At 50.4% G+C, this 17924-nt stretch overlaps 1 protein-coding gene and 1 long non-coding RNA gene across 5 annotated transcripts in view; one reads left to right on the top strand and one right to left on the bottom strand.

Annotated features, from left to right (window-relative positions):
* The window catches only part of LOC129132039 (uncharacterized), a 286230-nt gene that overhangs the window by 138313 nt on the left and 129993 nt on the right, over window positions 1–17924 (bottom strand). The window lies entirely within an intron of this gene.
* On the top strand, window positions 9775–17551 carry LOC129132057 (uncharacterized). The gene is made up of 3 exons (XR_008535760.2): window positions 9775–10670; window positions 10915–11980; window positions 12068–17551. It is a non-coding gene; the product is annotated as an uncharacterized LOC129132057 (long non-coding RNA).

Genomic DNA, 17924 nt, shown 5'->3' with positions numbered 1-17924 from the left:
GACTCCTGTCCCTGAGCAGAGGGAGAAGCCCCGGGGCATGAAGTGAGCACGGCCCCATTCCCTGTCTCCGGCACTGCCGGGGTAGGAGGTGCAGCTGGAAGGAGGGAGGCGTGGGGGAAGGCTGGATTTAAGGCTCTTCACTTACTTCTCATTATCCTGCTCTGAGTTTTTGGGGTTTTCTGTCAGAAATCTCTCCCCTCCCCCACTCATCCACAGGGGTTTGGGGCGGTTTCCCCTATTTGAGGGAAATTAAAGCGATGCACCGATGCTCCTTATTAGGGGTAGGAGAAGTGAGGCTCCTGGCCTCCCCCAGAGCCGGAGCCACCGGAGCCGCAGTGCCGGGAAAGCCGTGGCGGGAGGTGCGGAGAAGTTTGCTTGTGTTTTCAGCCCAATCCCCCTCGGGCCCGGCCCGTTCCAGGGCTGCTCCTCATCTCCGGCTCTGCCCTCACGCAGCCCGGGGGGCCCTGAGAGCGCGGGGCGAGGCTGTGCCGGGTGCAGAGCCCGCCCCCTGGCTGCGATTGGCCGCCGCTGTCGTCAGTCGTGGTTCTGGCGCGCTGATTGGTGGGAGCGGGGCGGAGCAGGGCCCCGGTGGTGGCCTGAGGGCGTCCGTGGCTCGGCAGCGGCGCCATTGGCGGAGCGTCTGTGCGGGCCCGGGAGCAGCGGCAGCGGCCGGAGCGCGGTGAGGCGGCGGCGGAGCTGGGAGGCGGCCGCAGCGGAGGTGGGAGGCGCGCTGGGTTGTGCGGGGGCTCGGGGCTCGCTGCGGGCCTCGGGGGCGGCAGGGGGCTCAGGCGGGTTCGTTGTGCCGTGTCCGGCGCGTGTTGCCGCTGGCGTGAGGGCGCTGCGGGAGCGGCTGCCCGCGGTCTCCTTGCGGCCGCTGCCTCGGCAGGAGCCGCTGCCGGAGCAGCGCTGGCTCGGCCCGGTTCCTGTGGCTGGGACAGAGGCGGCTGCCCCGTGCCCGGGGCTGTGCGGGGAAATTCACATGGCCGGAGGTTTCTGTGCCCCGAGGAGACAGAGGAGTCCTGTACAAGTGACTTTATTGCTGAGCAGAGGGAGAGGCCGTGGGGCATTTGCCGTGTGCTCTCTGCCATTGTAGTTCGCGGCCTCCTTTTTATCCTCATTTTCCCGGCCTCATCTCCCTCTCCCTTTGCCCACTGGCTGAGGTACTTGGAAGGTTCAGACCTCCCGATCCGCCAACTGCATGTCCTCGTTAATGTGCACCCCCACTTTTGTAGAACAGCCGATATTCCTGGCTCTGTTAAGTCTTTGTTCTTTTCCTCGAAGTTCAGGAATTTAGAAGAATTTTGAGCAGCAGTCCGTGTCAGTTTGTTCTATTGTCTGAAACTGATGTTTTTTTCCCGTTACTTCCTTCTCTACAAGTCCCTGGCCCTATCTCCAAGCAGATTGACTCATTGACTCTGGTTTTTTTTCGTACTGAGTCTTGTTTGGTTTTGGACTTATTCTCAGTGCCCTCATTCCCTGTCCTTCTGTAGCCGTTTCTGGATCAGGAGGCCTGGCTGCCACCTGCATCCCCTCGCTCACCTGCTGGATGAGCTGCATCCACAACATTCTCCATTTGCTGTTTCCTTTTGCAGCTGTACCAATTTCTGTTGCAGAGTCAGATATCCTCACCATGGGCTCTGCCTTTAGCTGTGCAAATTCCATCAGTGCAAGCGGGCAGAGCTTGGGCTGAGGGGCAGAGGGAATCAGCCCAATTCCTGCCCCGGGTAGGAAGACCCAGGTACATTGTCCAGGCTTTGCCCCAGCAGGGTTAATTTGCATTTCTAAAGCTCCTCTCGTGGCTGCCTGGAATAAAGCTTCTCTTCCGGAGCAGCTATGTAGCCCCCCCCATAGAACCTGCCTTTTTAGTTGTTGTTTTTGGTTTTGTTTGTTTTTTATTTATTTGGTTGGTTGGTTGTTTTTTTGTTTTGTTATGGTTTTAGGTAGGGGGATGGTTTTTGTTTGTTTTTTAAACAATATTTAAACAAACTATTAACTGTTTCTGAGTTAAATGGTCACCTTTAAAGTAGTTCTAGGTGAACGTTGAAAAACCCATAGCAAAACTTGATTCTCACGCTTCTGTCCCAAACCTACCTAACCATATAAAGTAGGATTATTATGAAAAACGATTCTCCTGTTGTATTCTTGTCACTGAAACTGCGGGGGAAACAAAAACCCTCCAACAATATCTTTAGTGTTAGAGAGTCAAGGCATTACTTGGTTTTGGCAAAGATATGCAGCACACATCATTCCATCCACACATAGCCCGAGTGTGCAGAGAAGATCATTCCATGACACGTGAGATTTATTAGTTTTTTCCTAAACTTTATGTAGTCTGAACCAATCTAAATGCATTGGTTTAATGTTCATTGCTTCCAAGTGGTGTAGTTTTTAGTATTTGGTTTCCTATTAGATCCGGATTCCTTCCCCTCTGGAGTTAATTAGCTCCACACTCCTGGATTTCCTTCTCAGCCTTTTCCAGACCAGGTGTCTCCAGCTGTGCCGGGGGCAGTGTCTGGGGTAGCTGTTGGTTGCTGTTTGCTGCTGGGCGTTGATGTTTTGTTGCAGGTCGTTATCTCTGTGGGTGTCTTTTGGGCTATTCCCAGTCTGTGGAGATGTTGAACTCATCTCTGTTGAGTGGTGTAACACCCCTTAAATAAAAACTTTAAAATTTCTTTCCCAAAGGCAAACCTTTGAGTAGAGAAACCTTTCTGAGCAGAGAAAGAAGATTTAAAACAAACAAAACTGGTACATTTTGCAGCAATGCAATCGCAGTCAGCCCAGAGTGTGGGTGTGAGTGAGCCCCAGAGTGGAATTGTGCCGTGGTGCTCCCCAGGAGCTGTGGCAGTGCAGGCCCAGCCAGCGCTGAAGCTGCAGCAGTGGCAGCAAGGCTTGGCCGCAGTGGCTGGAGGTGCCAGAGGAGGGTGGCCAGGATTTCCGAGGGTTTGAGCAGAGGATCTGTGGGCAGGCCCAGGGGCTTGGCCCGCTGTGGAGCCCTGGCTGCTGCTGCGTTGCCTTCAGGGCAGGCTCAGTGGGGGCTCCCATGGTCCTGCTGCAGGCGGGAAGTGCAAATCTCCGGGGCTTCAGAGCCCCTGAGGCCAGGCTGAGGGGTCCCCCCGTGTTCAGCTGTGCTGGCGGCTGTTTCTGGCCTCAGGGACACTTGGCATGGGCCCCTTGGCCACCAGTGGTGCTGCTTTGCACTCCTTAGGCAGGAGCCGATGTCCTGGCTGGGTGTTGGCAACAGCAAAGTCCCAGGGCAGGCTCTGTGCCAGCCCAGCTTCCTGTGGGAGAGATTTCACAAGAGACAGGATTCTGGCCACGGACTGCCTTAAATGTACATCCCTTATCTCCACCCTGCACAAGGTGGAGAGTTACCAGGGTAAGGAATTCCAGACATCAATTCCAGGGGAAGTAATTGAATATCTGCCCTGGGTCTGTCTCTTCTTGCCTGAGCCAATGACAGAAGCCATGCCCATGGCATCTTGGTTTCTGTCACCGGCTTCCATAGGTGTTTCTTTCTTTCCCTATTTATTCTTTCTACTGACCTGAGCTCAGGGGGTGCCAGGGTTTATGGAGGTCCCATTGTATTCTTAAAGCTGCCATAACCCCCTAAAGGATCTTTCCTGTAAAATGAGTTCCCCTATCTGTGTCTATTGTTTCCACAATCCCTAATCTTGCATTTGTTTTAGAAATAATCTAATAAGTGATGAAGTGCTTGCTGAAGCAGTCAGAATTGCTTTTGCCGCCCTGTTGGGTGCCATGGTGTCAGCAGAAGATATTGAAGCCTTCCTGCTCAGGGCATTTCAGTGCCAGGCTCTTACAAGCACCCACAGCTCCGCGGGTTGAGCTGAGCATGGGGCGGTGACCTGCGCTTTGTCTGATTCCCCTTCCTTCCCTCCTCTGGAACAGGCTGTTGCTTATAGACACCACTTATCCTGGTTGCTTCAGAGTACTTTGGAGAGGCTCCATATCTAATTTTCCCCTTTTCTCTGGTGCTGCCCACACATCAGGGTTCACTTCAGCATGGATCTTGCCAGACGTCTGAGTCAGTGGTACAACAGAACTGGCCTCTATATCACCTCTTATGAAATAATTTGTGTTCCCAGTTTAGCAATCAAATCCCTTCCCAGTAAATCATGATAACAATTAGGAGCAAATAAAACTTCATGCATTTCAAATCCATCTCCAAAATTTGCTAACAGAGGTTGAATCAAATCACTCCTCTTTTCCACTTATCCCCTCACTAATCAAACATATTTCTAGCATTTTCCCCCCTTAAGTCTAAGATTCAGAGTGGATTGAGAGGCCCCTGTGTCCATCTGAAAATGCCTCCTCTCAATGCAGACCCACCTGAATGTTCTCAAGGGCTGCAGTGTGGAGGGTCCCTGGTGTGATGGGAGCTTTGACAGCCCTGCCAATCCATGTCCATCAAGGGGTGGACTTGCTGGTCCTGAGGGTGCTGCTGTCTGTGCTTGCAGTGACCTTGTGCCCTGCAGCTGGAGCCCTGATTCCTTGCCAGGGGCTGTTTGGGTGGGCTGTCCCCTGCCGAGGAGGGCAATGCCTCTGCCGGGTGCTTGTGGCCGAGCCCGTGCCCTGGGTGCTGGGGCCCCCTTGGGCCCTGGGGTTGATCCCTCAGGGGCTGTAGGAACTCTGCCCTGGCCTTTGCCTTCAGCCTGGCCTTTTGCTGCTCCCTTCTTGCATTCACCTGCTGGGCCTTTGTGCCCAAGTGCTGCAGGGCCTTCTTCTGCCCCTCCTGCAGCCCCCCTCAGTGCCTGTGGGTGCTCATCCTCTTGACAGCTCCTGAGCTTTCTGCAAAATAATTTGTTTTCCAGCGACCCAAACAATGTCTCGATCCTTCCATGTATAATCCACATTTCCCAGGTGTTCCTTGCTCCTCGTCCCTGTGCTCAGGGTGCCCTCCCCAGCCCGTATCCCAGAGCCGGTCCCTGTCCTGCCGCAGTGTCCAAAGGCGCCCCCCCGGCGGGCAGGGCCGGCAGCTCCACGGGGCCGGGCAGCGGCCGGGGCGTCCCGCAGCCTCCTGGGGGCCGGGGGCCACTGCCGGCCCTGCCCGGGGCTGGTGGGGTCAGGCAGCGCCCGGCGCTGAGCCCCGGCTGCCCCACAGCCCCGGCCCGGCCCCGCAGCTCCCCCCAGGCCCCCAGCCCGTGCTCCCGGTCCCGCACCTCTGGCCCGGTCCTGCCGCTGCCCCCCACAGAGAAACCCCCTGAAACCCTGACCTCCTTGTTTTCCTCTCCTGGAAACCGGGGATACAAATGATCAGCTGGCAAATGTTGAGGATAAGACCCTGCTGAAATACATCCCAATCCTCAGTATTTTTCTCTTCCTCCTCCTTTCTATTATACTTTTTCATTGATTCCTGCTGCTGCATCTTGTCTTAACCATATTCTTGCACACTCCCCTTCACCCAGTCTCTTCCCAGCACACTAATGCCATCCATCCCCTGTTGTCCAAATCTCTTCTCCACTTCCCTTATTGCCCCCCTGGGTGTCCAAGTCCTTAATTACCTCTGAGGGAGTGTGCAATCTACCTCACCCTTCTCCCAAGGGACCCTTCAGAGATATTTTGGGATCATCATCCCTTTGGCACAGGACCCCTTCCTGGCTTTTCCTTTTCTACCCTCTACCCTTTTTTCCATCATCCTTTTCCTTCCCACATAGATTCCTCCTGCTGCTTCCTGCCTTAACCATATTGCTGCACACTCCCCTTCACCCAATCCCTTCCCAACACACCAACATTATCCATGCCCTGTTCTCCAAAACCGAGGGGAATTTGGGGAGGTGGGAGTGGGGCAGCGCCAAGGCCGGGCCCCCCCGCGCTGTCCTGGCAGGAGCGGCTGCAGTGGGGACCGAGTGCGGGCGGGAGCGGCCGAGAGCCCAGCGCTGCCCCAGCCCGACCTGCCCCAGCTCCATCCCTGCCCCTGCCGTGGGATGCTGTGGGTCTGGGGGCAAGAGGGAGCCGGCAGCGGGTGCTGGGCCTGGGGCAGGAGGAGAAGGGAAGGAGAAGCAGGGTTGAGGAACAAAATGGTGAAACCCTGGACGTGGGAGGAAAAGGTGGGATTGTGCAGGAGAAGGAGGAATAGCAGGAGGAAGAGGAGTGTAAGGAAGAGTAGGGACACAGGAGGAGGAAGAGGAAGCAGCACAAGGTTCCACCTCTCCCTGTATCTGCAGCCTCTGACCCCAGCCCCAGGAGCGTTGCCCCCCCCCCACATGCAGCAGATGCCAGGGGATTGGGATCCACGATTTTCCCGGGGGTGAATCTTGGTGTTTCTGAGTTTTCTTGGGCTAAATGTTGGTGCTTTGTTTTTTGTGGGGGCTGAATCTTTTTATTTGGAGGGGGCTTTTGCTGAATCTTGATGTTTGGAAAGTTTTTGATCTGTGTCTTGATGTTAGGAGGACTTTTGTGCTGAATTGTGGTGTTTTGGAGGTTCTTAGAGACACAAGATGCCCAATGACCTAATGAGATGAACTTGGGCAAGGAGGAACTCCCAGTCCAAGGCACTCTCATCTTGTTTTTTTCTCCAAACCAGGATTTTCCATTCCTAGGACATGTCTGGATGGAGGAGGAGGAAAAGCCCTGGAAATAGCGCACAAGGAGGGGCTGCAAATCCAGCCCAGGGAGCTGCAGGGAGGAAAGAGCCCCCCTGAGCCAGGAAGCGGCCAGAGATCCAGCCAGAGCTCAGAGCTGGTGGAGAAGCCTCATGGCAGGGAGAAGCCCCACAAGTGCTTGGAATGTGAGAAGAAGTTCAGCCGGAGATTGCACCTGATCCAGCACCAGGTGATCCACTGGGGAGCAGCCCTATGAGTGTGAGGAATGTGGGAAGCGTTTTAGCTGGAGCTCCAGCCTCAGGCAGCATCAGGTGATCCACACTGGGGAGAGGCCCTTTGAGTGTGAGGAATGTGGGAAGAGCTTCAGCCAGAGCTCCATCCTGATCCAATACCAGAGGATCCACACTGGGGAAAAGCCCTTTGAGTGTAGGGAATGTAGGAAGAGCTTCAGGCAGAGGGGCCAGCTGATGCAACACAAGATGATCCACACTGGAGACCGGCCTTATGAATGTAGGGAATGTGGGATGAGCTTCTGCCAGAAGGGGAGCCTGATGCAACACCAGAGGATCCACACTGGGGGAAAGCCCTGTGAGTGTGTGGAATGTGGGAAGTGCTTCAGCCAGAGCTCTGGCCTGAGGAAATATGAGAGGATCCACACTGGGGAAAAACCCTATGAGTGTGGGGAGTGTGGGAAGAGCTTCAGCATGAAGTTCCAGCTGACAGAACACCAGAAGATCCACACTGGGGAAAAGCCCTACAAGTGTGGGGAATGTGGGAGGAGCTTCAGAGGAAGCTTGGCCCTGATTCGGCACCAGGTCATCCACATGGGGGAACGGCCCTACACCTGCTTGGAATGTGGGAAGAGCTATGGGTGGAGCTCAGACCTGAGAAAACACCAGCGCACCCACACTGGGGAGAGGCCCTACGAGTGTCCTGAGTGTGGGAAGAGGTTTCACAGGAGCTCCGATCTCCTCAAACATGAGCGGATTCACACCGAGGAGAGGCCCTTCCGCTGCCCCGATTGTGGGAAGGGCTTCAAACAAAACTCCAAACTCATCATCCACCAGCGCATCCACACTGGGGAGAGGCCCTACGAGTGTCCTGAGTGTGGGAAGAGCTTCTCTACGAGCTCAGTCTTGACCCGAGATCAGTGGAGGCGCCATTAAGGGAAGCCCTTGTGAGTGCCCCAAATGTGGGAAGAGCTTTGTGCGCTGCTCCAGCTCCATCCTCCATGAGAGGATCCACATGGGATGATCCCCAGTGACCCCCGTTGGGGAGAGCCCTGATGATCCGTGGTCCTGGTGATGAAAGTTGGAAGGCATCTGGCTGGGGGGCTCCACATCTTCCTGGTTCTCTGAGGATACCTAGATAAACCCAGAGGCAGGAACATCCATCAGGACGCAGGCCAACAATGGGAATTCCTTGGGAAGAGCAGATTTGTTGACTTTCAACCCCATAAAATCTTTTGCATTCAACCCTGGTGACATCAGGGAGTACTGAATGGTCTTGGAAGTATATTCTGCGTTGACTATATGATGCTTGTATCCCCAGTCATCTGTTCTGTTTGTGCTGAATAATAAGTTTTGACCTTCAAGACTTGTTCTGAGAGTGAAGGGGTAGAGAAGCAGCATGCAGTTTGTTTTCAGAAACTGCACTCGCTCTTCCACATTCCTGCTCTGGGACTGTGTTGTCTGCGGATGGACAGACAGCGGGACAGAGCTCTCCTTTGCTTTTACTTAGTTTTAGCTAGCTGAGGCAAACAAGTTCCCTGAACTGTGGAGTTTTTCCCCTTTTCTTTGGACCTGTTTAAACCTGCTCTGGCCTGAACACCAGAAGAGCACGGGCAGCTCACACCTGTGGCCCACCGGGCCGGGCCTGGGCCGCGGCATTTCCAGCACCAGAGGAACTGATAAGGGACTGAGTGAGCTGAGCTACAGCCCACAGAGGGACTTTGTGAGTTTGTCTCTCTTTTAGAGCAGCAAGAGGTTTTATTGTTTAAAATTGTTTAGGTTTTATTGTGTAATAAACAGTTTTTTTCCACTTTTCTCCAAGGAGGTATTTTATTTTTCCTGAAGCAGTTGGGGGAGAGGCTGATTGAATCTGCTTTCTAGAGAAACTCCTTTGGAGGTTCTCTCCCAGATTTGCCCTGAACCAGGACAAGATCTTTTCCAACTTCAGGGATTCCATGATTTTGATTTCCTATTGCCCAAGAGTGTCTTCTGCAGCCAAATGGTGAAAAACTGGGCAAAAGACCAAGATTTTAGAGACAGTGGGATAGAAATTTCATCAAAAAAGGTTATTTCCTTCTACCTAAGCAGTGGATCCTCAGCTGGTATGGACAAGGAAAACCTTTTCTTTTGCCTTGATTTTGTTTCCATTTCTCTTTATCCCTTTAAAATACCCAATATTGAGGTAAAAAGAGACATTGAACTGAGATGTGAGTGTGGTCATGGTAGGACACATGGATACATGGAGAGTGACATGGGGACACATGGATATGAAGAGGGATGGGGCCATTTGTGGGGACACAGGGGGACACAGGCATGGATGGAGATGTGGGGAACAATGACAGGGATGGAGACATGGTGGGGAGACAGCCATGGGTGAGGACATGGTGGGACATGGCCAGTGACAAGTGGGGACATGGCCATGGCCTGGGTCATGGGGGGAACTTGCAGGGGATGTGGGGGATGCTGGGTTTAAGGGGGTTGAGGGTTCCTGGGAGGGACCTGGGGCTTGCTGAGGCCTTTGGGGACCCCAGGCCAAGTGGCTCTGGCTGTGCTGGGAGACCCTGGGGGAGGTTCTGGGGCAGCTGCTCAAGGACCCCCTGAACTGGAGCCCCAGCTGGGCATTGGGCTCTTGGAAGGGGATGAACATCCTCGTCCCCAGGAAGAAAATCCCAGCACCCCCAGGGTGTCAGAGGCACTTGAGAGGCCACAGCAGGGAAGGGAAAGCCAGAGAGAGCTGTCACACTTTTAAGCTAAACCCCAAAAGTCCCAAAACTGAGGGATTCCTCCCAGGAAAAAGCAGCCAAGAGCTGCCAGAATTGAGGGAAAGGGGGGATGTGACCCCCCCAGACTGAGCCAGAGGTGCCTGGTTTCCCCAAAACCAAGCACAGGGGTGAGGGTTGGGGCTGGAGGCACAATAGGGAAGGGGTGGAAGAGCAGGGGAAAAGAGGATTCAGAGCACGGGAGGGCTGGCACCCACAAATTGAGGGTGGGTCTTTGGGTTGGGGGAATGATGGGTATGGAGAGGGAAAGGTAGGGATGGAACAGAAAAAGAGCAATTTCATGGAGATCCCATTGTGTCCCCATCATTCGATTCCTGGAGTGATTCCCTGGGACTCTGGGGGGAAAAGGATCCACACTGAGTGGGTCCCCAAGCCCCCTGCCCATCCCTGGGGGGCTCATGGGGGGTTCCCTCCACCCAAATGCCACTGGTGCTGCAGCCATGGGGAGAGGTGGGATTTGGAGTGGATCTGGAAGGAGGAGCAATAGGAAGAGGTGGGAGAGGAGGAGGAGGAACAGGAGGAGAAAGAGGAGGAGCCCCAGCAGAACCACACCTGTTTCCCCACCTGCCCGCTGAGTCTGCAGCTCCCCTGGCCGTGACAGCATCTATCCCCCCAGATCCCTCAGGTGAGCAGGTAGGGGGAGCTTGCCCCAAATCCATTGGGGTGGTTTTTTGTTTTTAGAGGAGGGGATGTTTGGATCTTGCAGGGCTCCAAAGTTGAGATGCAGATGTCTCTTTGGAGAACTGTGGAAGGTTCCTGTGGCAAACTGTCTGTACTGGCTGGGGCAGTGGTACCAGTTGGGGGGGACATTGGTGTTGGGACTCTGATTGGCATCAGAGTGGGGAGAGCAGCAAAGACCAATCCCGGAGTTGAGGGATCCTGTCAGCCTGGAGGGGTGGGGGAGGCTGGAGATGAGCAGGGTCTGGGCCCATCCAACTGTGAACAGGGCAGTTGCTTTTTGAGCTGGACTTGGGAAGCAGGACCAGGGGTCTCACCCGTTGTTTTTCCCCCAAGCCAGGATTTGTCAATCCCAAACTTTGTCTGGATGGAGCTGGAGGAGGCTGCAAGGAAAAGGAAGATGGCATAAGAGACTGAGGCAGGTGAGGAGGAAGTTACTGCTCCTTTCCCCCTCTCCTCTTCTCCATGTCTCAGCCCAGCATTGCCCTTGGCTGCAGGACAATCCCACTGCCGACACCATCCTGCCAGGGATGAATTGGTGGGATCCCTTCCCCTTCCCTCTAGCACGGAGGCAAATCCCATCCTGTCCTTGTCCACAGCTCCTTCCTCTTCTCTTTCTATCCTTCCTTCCTCATTCCTTCCTCTCCTTTTCTTTTCTTACTGCAGGCACTGAGCTTCAGATGGAGACCAGGGAGAACAAATCCCTGTGGTATTCACATTTCTTTGAATAGAGACATAATTCTTTCTCACAGGATTTTTCCTGCGAAGCTGTGGAAAGGCTGAGAAAGCTCAGAGAGGAAGAAAACAATTCTTATCTCACTTGTTGCTCCTGTTGTTTGGCACATGTGGAATGTGTTATGGAGATTGTTTACCAAGAGTGATTTGTTAATTGGACACTGGTGATGGTTGTTTGGACTGATTGACCAATTAGGTCAAAGCTGGGTCGTGACTGTCTGTAAAGGGTCAGAGGTTTTTCTTTAGTATGTAATTTAGTATAGATTTAGTATAGCAATAGTCTAATGTAGTATAATATAGTATAGAATAAAGCATCTGTTCAGCGTTTGAAATCATGGAGTCAGAGCACATCATTCCTTGGATGGGTGAGACAAAGTAGAAATTTAACAGGATAGAAATACATTTTTGGATTTAGGTGAAATGTGCTGTTCTGAGCCTGTAACTTGTTTATCTGTGCTTAAGACTCCCTGTTCTCGCAAGAGAGAAAAAAAAAAACCAAAAAATCTTGTGCTCGCAGAATGGCCTTGACCAAGAGAAGGAATTCAAACTCCTGAGATAAGCAGAGGTGTCTTTGTCGGGGGCAAAGGCTGAGGATGACCAGAGAGCTCTCTGCGCAAAGCGCAAGGACTGATAAAAACTAATTGCAACTTGCAATGTGAAATCAGTAAAATGAATATGAATGAGACTATATGCATGTGTATAAGCAAGGGGGAATTCTCAGGGATGCGCATGTCCTTTAGGGAGAACAGCGATTTTCACATGCACCTAGCACTGTAATAAACATACTGGCTTAATGACTTTCTACAAAGTTGTGGAGTTTCTCTTTTTTTTCCACTAATCATTTTGGCGAGCCAGCCAGGAGATTGTCTGTCCTCTCAGGGTCGGAAGGGAGGACGGACTCCTGGGTGCACCCTGGAATTTTCCTGGAGGAGCTCTGCTCCATCTCGGCTTGCCTCCTGTGGATACAGACAACGATCTGCTGGTGTGTGGATACACGGTATGTCTGTCAAAGGGCCCGGGGGAGACAGGGCTGCTAAGTCACTCAGAGACGTCTGAGTGCACAGCCTCGTCCCTGTGCTTGCAGGCAGACATCGACCAGGAGCATGGTTGGCGGCAGAGGTTCCCGATTGATAGCGTGACTGGGAACAGGTTCATTGTTCAATAGAGCGGCCGCTAGCGACTCTGGGGTGAGCTGAGTGAACATGAACTTTGTGTGCTTGTGGTGTCTGGACATTGTATGGTTAATGCAGTGTGTGGTTAATGTTAGTGTGTTTGTAATCGTGTGAGTGCGTGGTGTATAAAAGAGAGCGAGCGAGCGAGTGTACCCACAGCATGCAGGGGCAGTTCTACGCGTGTCTGAAGCGTCCAGGTGAGGCCCGGAGCACCGGCTGGGGCAGGCTGTGGGGGCAGGGAACACCCCACGGAGTAGTGGAACAAGTGGAGAAACGTGGGTGAGGACATTTATTCATTTATTGTGTTTAAAGGTGGTGATGTGTGATTTGTGTAGATTGTGCACATTTTAACTGTGGCTAGATGAACTCAGGGGATTCCTCTGCCCCACTAGTTTGGACTTGGTCCCTGGAATTTTACTGTGTGCTGTTATTTTGATTGTGTCCAGAGTGTGTGAGGACCAGAAGAAGCTGATAAGCTGATGTGGGTAGATGCTGAAGTGTTGTATGTTGGGTTGTGTCAAGAAAAGTGGGCACTTCTAAGAGATACCCCTTTCCCAGTGAGTTTGTGTGGTTCTTCCCCCACATTGTGGTAATTTGATTCTTGGTATTGTAGGCTTGTGAAGATTTTAGGATTTTGTTTGCAAAAAGTGTAGCATTTTACGTGGAAAAACTGCAGTATGGTGATTTATATTTAAATGTGGTAAAACAAATTAAAGGAATTCCAGGAATTCCCCTCCCACAGCAACCTAAGCCCTGACTCTCATGAATTTGAGATGTGGGGGGTGTGTGTCTGTGTCTGTGTTTTTGGGCATATCAGAGTTTTGCTGTAACAGGCACAGCTTTTTGCAAGCCAGCCAAGTGAGTGTCAGTAGAAAAAATGCTTGAATTAGATTGTGCGGGAAGAGAACTGGAAAAGAATGAGATTTTGTAAAGCAGAGTTTAGGTGGAAGAGACCAAGACAGGCACTCTATAATTTATGTTATTCTAAGGCAACCAAGGCTACTCAGAGAGCTCTAAGGAATTTAGTAGCAACCAGTCACGAGAAGCAAAGTAACAGGGTGTTTGAATTATTAGAAAAGAGAGTTTCAAGTAATGTAAGAAACCTAGCAGAAATAATTAAAGCTGAGTGTGCTCAGCCTATTTTATACCCCAAGACTTTGAATTAAGGCAAAGAGATGGGATGGGGTAGAAAGATGGGAACTAAGATGGACATTTTAGTAGACACGGGGGCAGCAAACTCAGTGTTAAATAAAGCCTTGATGCCTATAACAGATGATTATGTTATGGTAAGGGGGCAACTGGCCAATCTGATAAATCATATTTTGCAAACCATCAAAATATTCTTAGTTTTTTGTATTTGCCCAACTCTTCAAAGGCCCTGTTGAGTAGGGACTTGTTGGAGCAGCTGGAAGCAAAGATCACATTTAAAGATGGGGAGATTATTTTAGGGGTAAAGGATCAAGAAGATGTAGATACACTGAGCTTAATTTTAACAATTAGTGAAACTGAAATTGAAAATAAGGATGAAATTAACAAGAAAATAATGGATCCAGTGTTTCCTGGGGTATGGGCCTCTAACATAGCAGGGAGGGCAGAGAATGCACCTTCTGTGCAAGTTAAGGAAAACAACCAGCTAGGGTCAGGCAGTACACCTTGTGGCAAACCCATACACCCTACTAACATGTTTGGCACCTGAGCTAACCTAGTTTGCTGTTTTAGATCTGAAAGATGCCTTCTTTAGCCTCCCTATCCATTAAGCCAACCAGAAAATTTTTGCATTCAAATGAGAAAACCCTAAAAGCAGGCACAAAACCCAGCTCACATAGATTGTGTTGCCTCAAGGCCTTCAAGGCTTCAAAATTCCCTTACTCTGTTTGGAGAACAACTTACAAAACACCTAGAGTCCTGGGAAGCTCCACAAGAGGAAGGAAGGCTATTGCAGTACGTGGATGATCTCCTGATAGCCACTCAGACGAGGGAAGCATGTGTGGCCTGGACAGTGAGCCTTTTGAATTTCCTGGGGCTCCAAGGGTACAGAGTATCAAAAAAAAAGGCACAGGTAGTGAAACAGAAAGTAATCTACCTGAGGTATGAGGTCAATGCTGGGCAAAGGACTCTGTAGTCACTAACCTTGTGAACCCAGCTTCTTTTCTCAGTGGGATCAAGGAGAAGCAGTACACCACGATTGATTGCCTGGAGACCATTGAAGCTACTTACTCCAGATGCCCAGACTTGAAGGACACTCCTTTGGATGGTGCAGAGACCTGGTTCACTGATGGGAGTAGCCACGTTGCCAGTGGAAAGCGACACGCTGGATATGCAGTCACTACCTGCAGAGAGGTAATAGAATCTGGACCCTTGCCAACAGGCACCTCTGCACAGAAGGCCAAAATAATTGCACTGATTCTCTTTCCTTCTGCCTTAGAAATGGCAAAAGGAAAGAAAATAAATGTCTGTATAGACTCGAGGTATGCATTTGGAGTCATGCATGCACATGGAGCCATCTGGGGAGAGAGGGGACTGCTGACCTCACAAGGAAAGAACATCAAACATGCACAAGAGATAATCCAGCTGCTGGAAGCAGTTCAGCTGCCTGAGAAGGTAGCAATTATGCATATTAAGACACAGCAGAGAGTGAGCTCAGAATTGGAAGAAGGAAATGAGCTGGCAGATAGAGAGGCAAAGGAAGCAGTGGAAGGTGAGGTAACTATTAAAGGAGCTCTAATTCCAGGTGGACAAATTTCCCTTGAAGGTAAGCTAGAATACAATAAGAAAGATAGAAAACTAATCAAAGATCAAAAAGGGACATACAACCAAGAAGGGTGGGCTACCATTGAAGGGAGGCTGGTAATCCCTTCCCATTTGTTGTAGTCACTAGTAAGGGAGGAGCACCAGAAAACACACTGGGATGCCCTAAACACCTATTTGACTGAGAGAATCGTTGCCAGGAATTTATATGCCACCATTTCTCAAGTGACAGTGTGATCTTTGCCTCCAGACTAACCCCAAAAATACCCCCAGACCAAAACTTGATCAGACTGGGAGGGGCCATGGGCCTGGACAGCAGTGGCAAATTGACTTTTCAGAACTCCCAAGGAAAGGGGGGTACTGGTATTTATTGGTATTGACAGATACATTTCCAGGATGGCCAGAAGGGTTCCCCACCAGAACTGTCAAGGCTTGAGAGGTGACCAGGGTATTATTACAAGAAATAATACCACACTTCAGAGTTCCAGCCACAATATCCTTGGATAGAGGATCACATTTCATTTCCAGAATAGTGCAACAGATGAGTAGCCACCTGGGCATAGATTGGGAACTTCACACTCCATACTGCCCCAATTGAGCAGCCAAGAAAATGAATCATCTGATAAAGCAGCAAATTGTAAGACTGGGACAGGAAGTTAGTCTGCCCTGGCCCCAAGCTCTTCCACTGGCACTGTTGCGAATTCAAACTAAACCTAGAGCTAAAGAAAGGCTGAGTCCCTTTGAAATACTTTATGGAACACAAAAGGAAATGTCTACCCACATTGGGGAGGTAGCATTGGCCACCTACATGGTGGCTTTAACTAAACAGCTCAGAGTAAATGAAAAACGTGTGGCTGGAACTCGGAGCAGGGAGCTAGATGGACCAGTACACAACATACAGCCTGGGGATTATGTATACGTTAAGTCTCTTACAGAAAAGACTTTGAAACCACAGTGGGAAGGACCATTCCAGGTGCTTCTCACCATCTTCACTGCAATCAAGATTAAGAAGCAGAATGCCCGGATCCACCACACTCGAATGAAGCAGGCCCCAGGAGCCCCTTGGAAATTGACACCCAGAGACAATGAACTGAGACTGAAATTTACTTGGGCAAAATGAGTGTATTGCACTGGGGGGGGCGTAGTTTGTAATTTTATTTATAGAATAGTTTTGTATATAATTGTAATTGAAGTCTTGGAGTATCTCTGTCCAAGACAATGCTGAATGACCTTGGTCCCAGGTTTTAATCAGTATACTGGATCTATGAGAAATCTGGCCACTGCAGCAGGTGGCCTAGCAAAATTGAAGCAGCCTTTACAGTCATCTCTATTGGCATTAGGAAATAGCCAGTGGCAGATTTCAAAAGTACTGCCAAAGTGGGAAAAGGCCGGGGACCAAGACCACAAGCTAATAGTAGAAGTGCTTAGTATGGTTCAAGATAATGTGTCTTTAGTTTTCAGTTGTATACAAGCACGGTTATGGATGCAGGCAACAGCAGCTCTGCTCATATGGGAAGGGGGTGAAGGTGATTTTCCAGCTGAAATTCAGAAGATTGTCTGGGATAATGTGATTGATTTTGAAAGGAAGTTTCAGTCCTGGTGGACTATGGTAAATTTCACCTATGATCCTGCTTCTAATGTGGCCACTGCCTTTGTGCTTACCATACATAATGCCACTGTTTACGTTATCCACCCCATCATTGCACTAGGATTAAATAATGGAAAATCGTTCTCTACCCTTCAGAACATAGGGTGTGGACATGAAAGGTGAATGAAAGGTGGCAAACAGTAAACTTAGAATCTTGTATTACTAGGGAACAACTAGGAAGCAATACTATTAATGCTCAAGATGTGTGTCTTGACACTGAACCAAGTATTTGCCACTTTGAGATTCATTCAGGTACTAACCAGAAAACCGTGCTTGTATATACTGGTTAAAGATTGTGTATGCTTGAGAAACATCCTTATCCAATGTACAGGGTAAAGCATTAAAGCACGCTAATTATCGTAGGGATTTGCATTAAATAAAAGAATTTACTTCTTCCTTTTAGGAAAGGGGGGAATGAGACAGAGTGGAAATTTTCCAGAGTAGAAATCCATTTTGATTTGGGTGAAATGTACATCTTGTACATCTTTGAATTAAGACTATAGCTTGCAAACATAGCTGTTTAGTCTGACTGCCTGTTCTCGCAAAAAGCCTATACTCAGAGAAACTGCTTCAGCTGAAGGACAAGACATAAGGGGGGGGGTCCCTTGAACTCTGAAACATGGAGAGGCTGCTATGGGGAAAAAGGGCAGGATGACCCAGGAATTCTTTCTGATAAAGAAAAATTAGTGGCAAATGTCACGCAAAATCAATAGAATTAATATGTATGAACCTATTGTGAAATTGCATGCATATGTATTTGAGAGTGAGATAAAAAAGGATCTGGAGTTCCCAGAGGTACACATGTCATTTTAGGAGAACGATTCCCACATGCATCCAGTGCTGTAATAAACACACCGGCTTTACAACTTTCACAAAAGTTGTGGAGTTTGTTTGCTTCCGCAAATCAGCCAGACATGCTGGAACTCCAGTACGAGCTGGAGTCCAAGGCAGCAAAGGGGTACGCCACCATTGACATTGCTAAGGTGCTTTTCTCTATTTCTCTGGCAGCAGAATGCAGGCCTCAGTTTGCTTTCACCTGGAGGGGTGTGCAGTACACCTGGAACCGACTGCCCCAGGGGTGGAAGCACAGCCCCATCATCTGCCATGGACTGATCCAGAGTGCACTGGAAAAGGGTGAGGCTCCAGAGAACTTGCAGTACATCAATGGCATCATTGTGTGGGGGAACACAGCGATGGAAGTGTTTGAGAAAGGAGAGAGGATCATCCAGATTCTGCTGGAAGCCAGTTTCGCCACCAAGAAAAGCAAAGTCAAGGGATCTGCCCGAGAGATCCAGTTCCTAGGAGTAAAGTGGCAAGATGGACAGTGTCAGATTCCCACTGAGGTCATCAACAAGATCACAGCAGTGTCTCCA

Source organism: Agelaius phoeniceus, chromosome 27, assembly GCF_051311805.1.
Source record: "Agelaius phoeniceus isolate bAgePho1 chromosome 27, bAgePho1.hap1, whole genome shotgun sequence".
Lineage (NCBI taxonomy): Eukaryota > Metazoa > Chordata > Aves > Passeriformes > Icteridae > Agelaius > Agelaius phoeniceus.
Note: the sequence above shows the minus strand (reverse complement) of the source record. Positions and strands in the feature narration are given on the sequence as shown.